Below are 8,286 nucleotides of genomic sequence, written 5' to 3'. Positions count from 1 at the left end.
AAGATCATGTTCCCTCTCTCAGGAGTTCATTGTCAAGCAAGAGCTGAAAGGGGTTAACCTTAAAGAGAAAGGATCGTTTCATCTGAGGTTAAGATCTCAGTGTGTGTTTCCAGCCCCCCTGACACATCTCATGAGCTGCCACTATCTCTACAAGAAGCAAAGTCCCTGTAAACTGGAGGTTGGCTTGTCTCTATTGTCTTATTCTGTATTTTTAAGTTAACATCAATTGAGTTTTATAAGTTTGAGGATTCTTTTATGACTCAGGAGAAATGCATAAACCATAGCTTTATACAAAAAAAAAAAAGGAATGAATGTCTGTACCTTAAATTCCCACCTTAGGCAGAAAACACATTAATAGAACGGAGTCTACAACTGTTTCTCCATCAGACACTTCAAATGATCATTGAGGGGATCCAAAGGGGCCCGTGAAGCCGAAATCAGGCTTCTTTGCTTTCCTGCAGCTTCTGTAAGTGTGCAGATCTCCTCAGCACCCCGCTGCCTCCACAACTGCAGGCAAGCACGCTCTTAACTTTGCGGACCCCATTCTCCCTCTTCTGGACTGCTTGCCAATTAACTTAGGTGCCAGTCTCCACAAAGTCTGCCAGGCTGCATTTTGTCTCCACCAGTGGACTCCTAAACCATCTCCCAGATGGGTAGTATGCCAGGAAATTGTGGAACCACAAACACCTTCTTCTCCCTGGATCCCCTTTGCCTGCAGTATTTTTTTCAGACAATTGCTCCAAAATATCAGCGGTGAGTCAGACCTAGCGATCAAGAGCACTGAGCTCTGTGGTATTAAATTGAGAGATGGCCTAAAGGTAAAGTTAAAGTAGCCCCAGCTGGCATGCTAGTCACGAATCTTCAAAGCTGGGTGATAGTATCTTTTCTGGGGCGTCAGAAGCTCAGCAAAGAACTTCCTGCCGCAGATTGAACAGCGAGGGGGGGGGCGGGGGGGGAGTGCAGCAAATTGCCTCCTTCTCTAAGCAACCAAGTCTTCAGCACTGACACTGACACCCACACTGAGATTTGTGCCTACTTACCATAGACACTCAGTTCCGTCCCGTTTCACTGTGCTTCAGATCCGAGTTCAGCTCTGGCTCAGCTGGGCCCCAGGACCTTGGGTGTGTCACTTCCTCAGACCTCAGTTTCCTCCTTTGAAATTTGCACTTGGCACCAGTCAGGTCCCCAGACCTGCCCAAGCTCGGGAGCAAGCAGGGCGCTTGTTCAGGGAGAGAGATGCTCCTGAGATGCCGGCAGTGTCCCTGAAACACTGGATTTGGAGCTCGCTGGGTCTCTTCCAGCTCTCAGATTTCTTTGATTTAAAGACACACACAGAAGTATTCTGGGTGGGGGTAGAAGATGTTTTTACGGCAAATGCCTTCTGAGTTCTAGGAAAAGCAGGCCAGCAGGGGTCTCAGCACCACCTTAGGATGCTGATGCCTGAGGCATTTCTATTACCATTCGCCTCTTCACAGAAAGGCCTACACCTGTCTCCTTTCCTTCCAACTGTTTTTGGTAGCTCCTGTAAATGGCACCTCCTGCAACAGTTCTCAACCTGTGGGTCGCGACCCCTCTGGCGGTCAAACGACCCTTTCACAGGGGTCGCCTACGACCATCCTGCATATCAGATATTTACATGACGATTCATAACAGTAGCAACATTACAGTTATGAAGTAGCAACGAAAATAATTTTATGGTTGGGTCACAACATGAGGAACTGTATTCAAAGGGCCATAAGGTTGAGAACCACTGCTTTAGTGGGAGGGAGTTGGCACATCTTCCCCTGAACTAGTAATAGGGTATCCACGTGAAGTGGACACACACACACAAGTCAAAGCCTCACGTGAACTTTTTTCAGAAAAAAAACTACAATATGCACCTATTGTCTCTCTGCCGTGTAAAAATCCTCATAAACCAACATTCCACTGTGTTTTTCTATGCGTGGGGAGCATTGTTCAGCTAGTTGTTTTCATTTCACGTTCAAGGCCCCGTAATTTCCTCTCTGCAGCATCCATCAACGAGGTTAAGTTCCTCCTCCCGTGGCTCAGACTCAACGTGAAGGTAACATATAAAGAACTTCGAGCCCCGTGAGCAGCGCTAGGAGTCTGTGCAGGATTACCGAGCCCCGTCCGGACATGGAAAGAGCTCTTGTATGTAACTGAACCTGAGCTGCTCCTGCCTCAGCTCATCTTCTATGGTTTTGAAGAGGAAATGGAAGTGTGTGAGGCTTTCACAGTTTGCTATTGTCTGCACCATAATTTGTAAGGAAAGCAGTGACTCTAAGTAGCTTCCCCCTGCAGGCTCAACCCTTTCCCAAACCTAGAGTAGTGGGAATCCTATATAATAAAGATGTAACGAGCCTCTGTCGTTATCATTATATACAGTACGCCAGGAGGGACACAGGATTCTCTCTCCCACCCTGGAGATGCATTATCTCATTTTCAAAATGGTCTCTGAAGCCACAAGCACAACAGCCCTTACATTTAATTCTGCCAAGTAAAAGATTACTGGGGAAGCAATCAAATTCCAACATTTCATCATCTTTTTGCTGCTGGGACATTCACCTCCTAGGCACTGGGGAGATTATTGATGGTCCAGTTATAGTCTTTGCTTCCTTTGCAATTGGAAGACCAAACAGCTATAATTTATAGAGGTCTCTACTGGGTAAAAAGGACAATGAATTAGACCCTTTGTTTCAAAACAGAGGAAGCAGCTGTGACTCAGGTGCTTCTAAAGAATATTTGAAATCAATATCGATGGTGACAGCGTGGGAGGTGTCCTTCAATCCGGTTCCCAATGGTCTTTTAGCATCCGTGTAATGTCAGCACCCCCTCTGCTTTCCCCCACCATGTCCTCAGAGCAGAGAGGGCAGGGGTGTGGGATGGGAAACACACACACACACACACACACACACACAGGCTTGAGTCTGCCAGACCTCAGCTTGAACCCTGGCTTCACCATGTATTAAAATTCCTGAGAAAATCGATTTACCATTTTGAATCTTAGTTTCCTTATCTGTGAAATGGGGCTACTATTTCTTCATAGGTTTATTGAGAGGATTCGGTGGCATTGCATGGGTAAAACATGGGGGCAAGGCCTGACCTTAAGAAATGTCTTCTTCCCCCTAATTTCCTTCTTTCCACACCTGTCCTTCTGTGTGCTGAAATTCAAATCCTTGTCTCGTTTCTTTCTTCTCCAAAGTGATCGTTGCATTTTCTTTTATAATTTCCCAACAGTTTTCTTCTAGAGCCTAAGCTTTCATTGGGAGGGTCATTAACTTCCCCAAGCCTTTGAAGTGAATGATTTTGCAGTGCAGACTGGTTGAGTCTGAGAGTGGCCATAAAAGCCTAACTTGTGACCGAGAGGGATTTAAATGCAAAGAATGATGTGGCAGCTGACCTTTTGAGACTTGAACTTCTCACCGTTCACAATGCATTTAATAAATCATTTCTGAGCATTTACTATGTTCGAGGCATTGTTGTAGATGCTGAGGAAACAGCAGTAAACAAGGTTGACTCAGGTCTGCTCTCCTGGACCTCACCATTTGGTGAGGACAGACCCCTGAGTCAGGCTGCTATAACAAATACCACAGACCGGGTGGGAGATTAGGGGGGATTTTAGGGGAGGATCTCAAGAGATCAATACAACAGATATTTGTAACTCACAGTTCTTGAAGCTGGAAGTCCGAGACCAGCGTCCCACCATGGCTGGGTTTTGGTGAGGGGCATCTTTCTGATTTACAGACAGCTGCTTTCTTGCTGTGTCCTCAGATAGCTGAGAAAGAGGCCATCTCCTGCCTCTTCTCATAAGGGCACTAATCCTCTCCATGAGGGCTCCACCTTCACGACCTAATTACCCTCCCAAGGCCCCACCTCAAATACACCTTGGGATATAGGGCTTCGACATATGAATTTGGGGGACACACACATATATTAGCCCATAGCACACACTTAACGATCACACATAAACCAGATAATTTCTGATACTAAAAGTGAAATGAAGATAAAGCAAGGAAATAGGACCAGGAGGGATTGAGGAGGAGTCCTTTAGTTAAGACAGGGGTGGGGAACATCCGGGAACGTCAGGTGCGAGAAATCATTCGGTCTGGCCCTGCCCAGGCATTAGAGGTGAGTCAAATAAATGTTTGACCAAATATAGCAGGCTAATTTTTATTTCTAAGTTGATCATTTTGTATGGCCCACGAATGATGTTATAAATATCCAAATGGCCCTTGGCAGAAAAAAGGTTTCTCACCCCTGAGGTAAGAGATCAGAAGAGCCTTAGATTTCTCAACCAGCGGATGGGAGGGGTTGAAAGGGGCAGGAATGAGAAGCTTTTCTTTTTTTTTTTTTAAAGAAAAAAACCCCAGGATACTGTTTGTTTTAAAATTATCTTCCAAAAAACCGTATCTTCACTACAACTTAATGAACAAGATATCAGACGCATTTGTGGCCAATGCCAATGCGCTCACATGATTTGTAAAGTGTAGTAATTTCCCAAGGTAGTAAGTGTGTGTTAATGTTGTATGGAAAAAGAGCCTCTAAAATCGAAACTGCTTAGATGGACATCAGGCGTTTTAAAATATTCGTGGGCCTTAACTTCCAGTTGTTCTTTGATGGTACTATTGGCAGAGGTGGTGATGGCACCAGGTATTAGACCAGTGGGGTCAGACCAGACCTGGGTTCAGCACCCTGGGTACTTGAGTTCTGGCTAAGAAAGAATTCAGAGCCAAGACTCAAACTATAAGAGAACATTTATTTGAGGTAGAAGAAGTAATGTGTGGAAGAAATGGGCTTAGGAAACAAATTGTAAAGGCAAAGGAAGGGCCCTTGGAGAGCATGCGGGGACCTTCATTTGAGGGTTTTTAAAGGTTTGGGAGATTAGGGGGGATCTTAGGGGAGGATGTCAAGAGAATATTCACCAGTTTATACTGATGTGCCAAAATGAGATTTATTCTCTTAACTTCATCTGTCCTTGGGTGTGGTTGGCAAATGGCACTAATTAGATTTCTGCTGTCTCCCTGAGTAGGGTGATTTAAGCTATTTACCCCCTGGATGGGGAGAAGTACAAACCATTTGCTCTTAAGTGTCCTTGGTTTAGGGAAGATAGGATTTACTAGATGGCTACAAACTGCTGCTTAACTACCTGTCTCAGTTTCCCTCTTCCGCTTGTCCTGGCTTACTAGCTTGTCTCATAACTGCCTACCACAGTACTAGATAATATTTGATGACCATATTTCTATCATTTGGGAATTGTATAGAGGGGTATTTGCCAACAGCCCCTTTAAAAAGATTATTTCTTGTTTATCCCTATGGAACTCCAGGGACCATCACATGATAATTTGCTCTCGCTCAAATGAAGGGGCAGATGGCTCTGTTATTGGGTTGGCACTATGACTGCCCAGTGGAAAAGCTTTATAATGATGATGATGTGAACAAAGAAAATCCTTGGCATTCTCTAGTGAGGTTCATTTCAAAAAGCATGTGCTGCCCTGGCCAGTGTGCCCAGTAGTTAGAGCCTCGACCTGCACACCCAAGGATCAATTCCTGATCAAGAGCACATACTTCTGTTGCAGGTTCGTTCCCTGGCCTCCGGTTGGGCCACGTGCAGAAAGCCTTTTCACCTTCTCTAAAAAAATTCATGGAAAAAATACCCTCGTGTGAGGATTGATAACAATAACAACAAAAATGCATGTACTTAACTTCTCTGATTTGTTGGTGCTGTGGTGGGCCCTAGGGTTAGAAAGAAAAGAAAAACAGCTTAGAGAGGGATGTGGTAAGAGAAAAGTATGGCTTGGGAAGTGGTTTGGGAGAAAAGGACATTTTAGTGGGTAAGGTGGTATAAGGGAAGAATAAAGACATGAAACCTAGAGTAGTGGGAATCCTATATAATAAAGATGTAATATGCAAATGGTCGTTACATAATAACCAGATCACGGATCAGCAGGGGTGGGGCATGGAGCCCTCTCCCAATTGTCTGATACCCTTCCTTTAGGTCTGAGACCCTTTGTGATATATTTCAGATGTTTACCTCAGTTTGGAGCCCTTACTAACATATTTTGAAACCTTCCTCTGTCAAAGTTAATACTGACTTCTTTGAGATGATTTCTGATGTATTTAAAACACCTCTCTTTAAGAGCATTCATAATATGTTTGCAACACTTCCTGATGTATTTGATTGAGACCCTTCTTGTTTTATCTGTGCCCCTTCCTGAGGAATTAAACTCTTCCTTGTCATATGGCCCAGCAATACCACTCCTAAGTATCTACTCCAAGATGTAATATGCAAATGGTTGTTACACCATGAAGCATAACGACCAGATCACAGATCAGCAGGAGGCGGGGGCAGGGCAGCAAGCTATGAGGGGGAGGGGTGGAGGGTGGGAGAAGGAGGGCAGCGAGCTACTGGCACATGGATTTGTGCGCAGGGCTACTAGTTCTCTAATAAAAGTATATAACGGCACTTTTTAAAAAATTACTGTTTAAACATCATAAGTTAGATAAAAGTATAAAGAAAACATTAAATTTGTCTATAATGCCACTGTGCTAGGGAGTTAAAAAGACATGAGCAGAGCAAGGACAAGGGCCAGGTGCTGAAGGTCACCAGGGTGGGAAGCCTGAGTGCCTAGCAAAGGACAATTGTAGGGGGGACCTTGCCCCCAGGGTGACCTTTTCTCCCCTAGCATATGGCTGGTCATTCGGTTTAGAGCCCCCTGACCTTTTATGCCACTGGTCATTTGGTTTAGACTCCCTGATCTTTCCTCCCTAGAGATAACATCTAGGCCTCAATTATATTTCAGCTCCAGGCCCAGAAAAGCAGAAAATCCAGAGAAGTGATGCCATGGTTGACCTCATTAAATAATGCTGCATTAGATAATGACCCCCTGCCCTGGTGCCAACCTCAGAGTGTAGGTTGAGTAAAACCCATGTGTTGTGGAATCTAGGCTGGATCAGAAGCCAACCTCAGAGTGTAGGTTGAGTAAAACCCATCTAGGCTGGATCAGATATGTTCACTCTATCACCATTACACCATTTTCACCTCCATGATTAGCACTCATTGAGCACTTATGATGTTCTAGGCACTTGCTATCTTATTTTAACCACCAGAGTTCTAGTTTTGCAGCTTAAGGGTACATAACATTTACCTAGTGCAGACTCTTACCAATCCTCTTCTCTTCTGATTCATTTGGACTGGGTTGGGGCCTGGAAATCTTAATGTTCAACAAGTGCCCCTAGTTGAGACATGCCAGGAAAATGAGGCTTAAAGAAGTTAAATAACTTACCCAAGACCTTTGACCTGAGGAAGTCGGATGGCAATCCTGCCTTCCAGGGCCCTAGGGAATGTTCTTTCCTAGTGTCTCCCACCACTCTCCCCTTCTCCCTGGCTCCCTCTGTGCCTAATGTTCTTATGTTGTCTTATATTCTTCAAAAGGGAGTATACTTCAGTAAGAACTAATCTACAGGTACTCACTTCCAAAATGACACCTCCATACTTTTCAAATTCTTTCCCTTTATCATGGCATCTAGATCATTTCTATCAGCACCATCGGCATCCTCTGGGGCTTGTTAGAAATGCAGAATTTCAGGCCCAGCCCAGACCTACTAATGTAGAAGTAGATGTCTAGGAGATTTAAATACACATTAAAGTTGGAATAGATGCTGTTCTAGACACTTCTCAGCCAGACATTGATCTGATTATTTGATTAAATGATTCACCATAAAAGCAGTAATTTTCAACCCTGGTTGCATTTAGAATCATCTGATGCTTGAATGTTGATGCCTGGGCCCATCATCAAACCAGCTGAATCAGAATCTGTGGGGGTGGAGTTTATTCATCTATATTTCTAGAAATACCTTGGGTGAGCCCTAGCTGGTTTGGCTCAGTGAATAGAGCATTAGCTGGCAGACTGAAGGGTCCCAGGTTCAATTCTGGTCAAGGGCACATGCCTGGTTGTGGGTTCAATCCCCAGTATAGGGCATGCAGGAGGCAGCCAATCAATGATTTTCTCTCATCGTTGATGCTTCTCTCTCTCTCCTCCTCTTCCTTCCTCTCTGAAATCAATAAAAATATATTTTAAAAAATACTTTGGGGGAGTGTAAGTGAAGTTAGAGTTCAGAACCACTGCATTAAAGATTTTAAAAATTTAGGGGGATATTTAGAAATTGCTCTAAGTAAGAAGAAAAAATGCATTAAATCCCACATTAGTTTCTCATAACAATCAGGATAAATTTCAAATTTCTCACATTAGCACCCAAGGAAGACCCTTTCTAAAATATACGTACATG

This window comes from Myotis davidii, unplaced genomic scaffold (genome assembly GCF_000327345.1).
Source record: "Myotis davidii unplaced genomic scaffold, ASM32734v1 scaffold44, whole genome shotgun sequence".
Classification (NCBI taxonomy): Eukaryota; Metazoa; Chordata; class Mammalia; order Chiroptera; family Vespertilionidae; genus Myotis; species Myotis davidii.
This window is presented reverse-complemented; position numbering follows the sequence as displayed.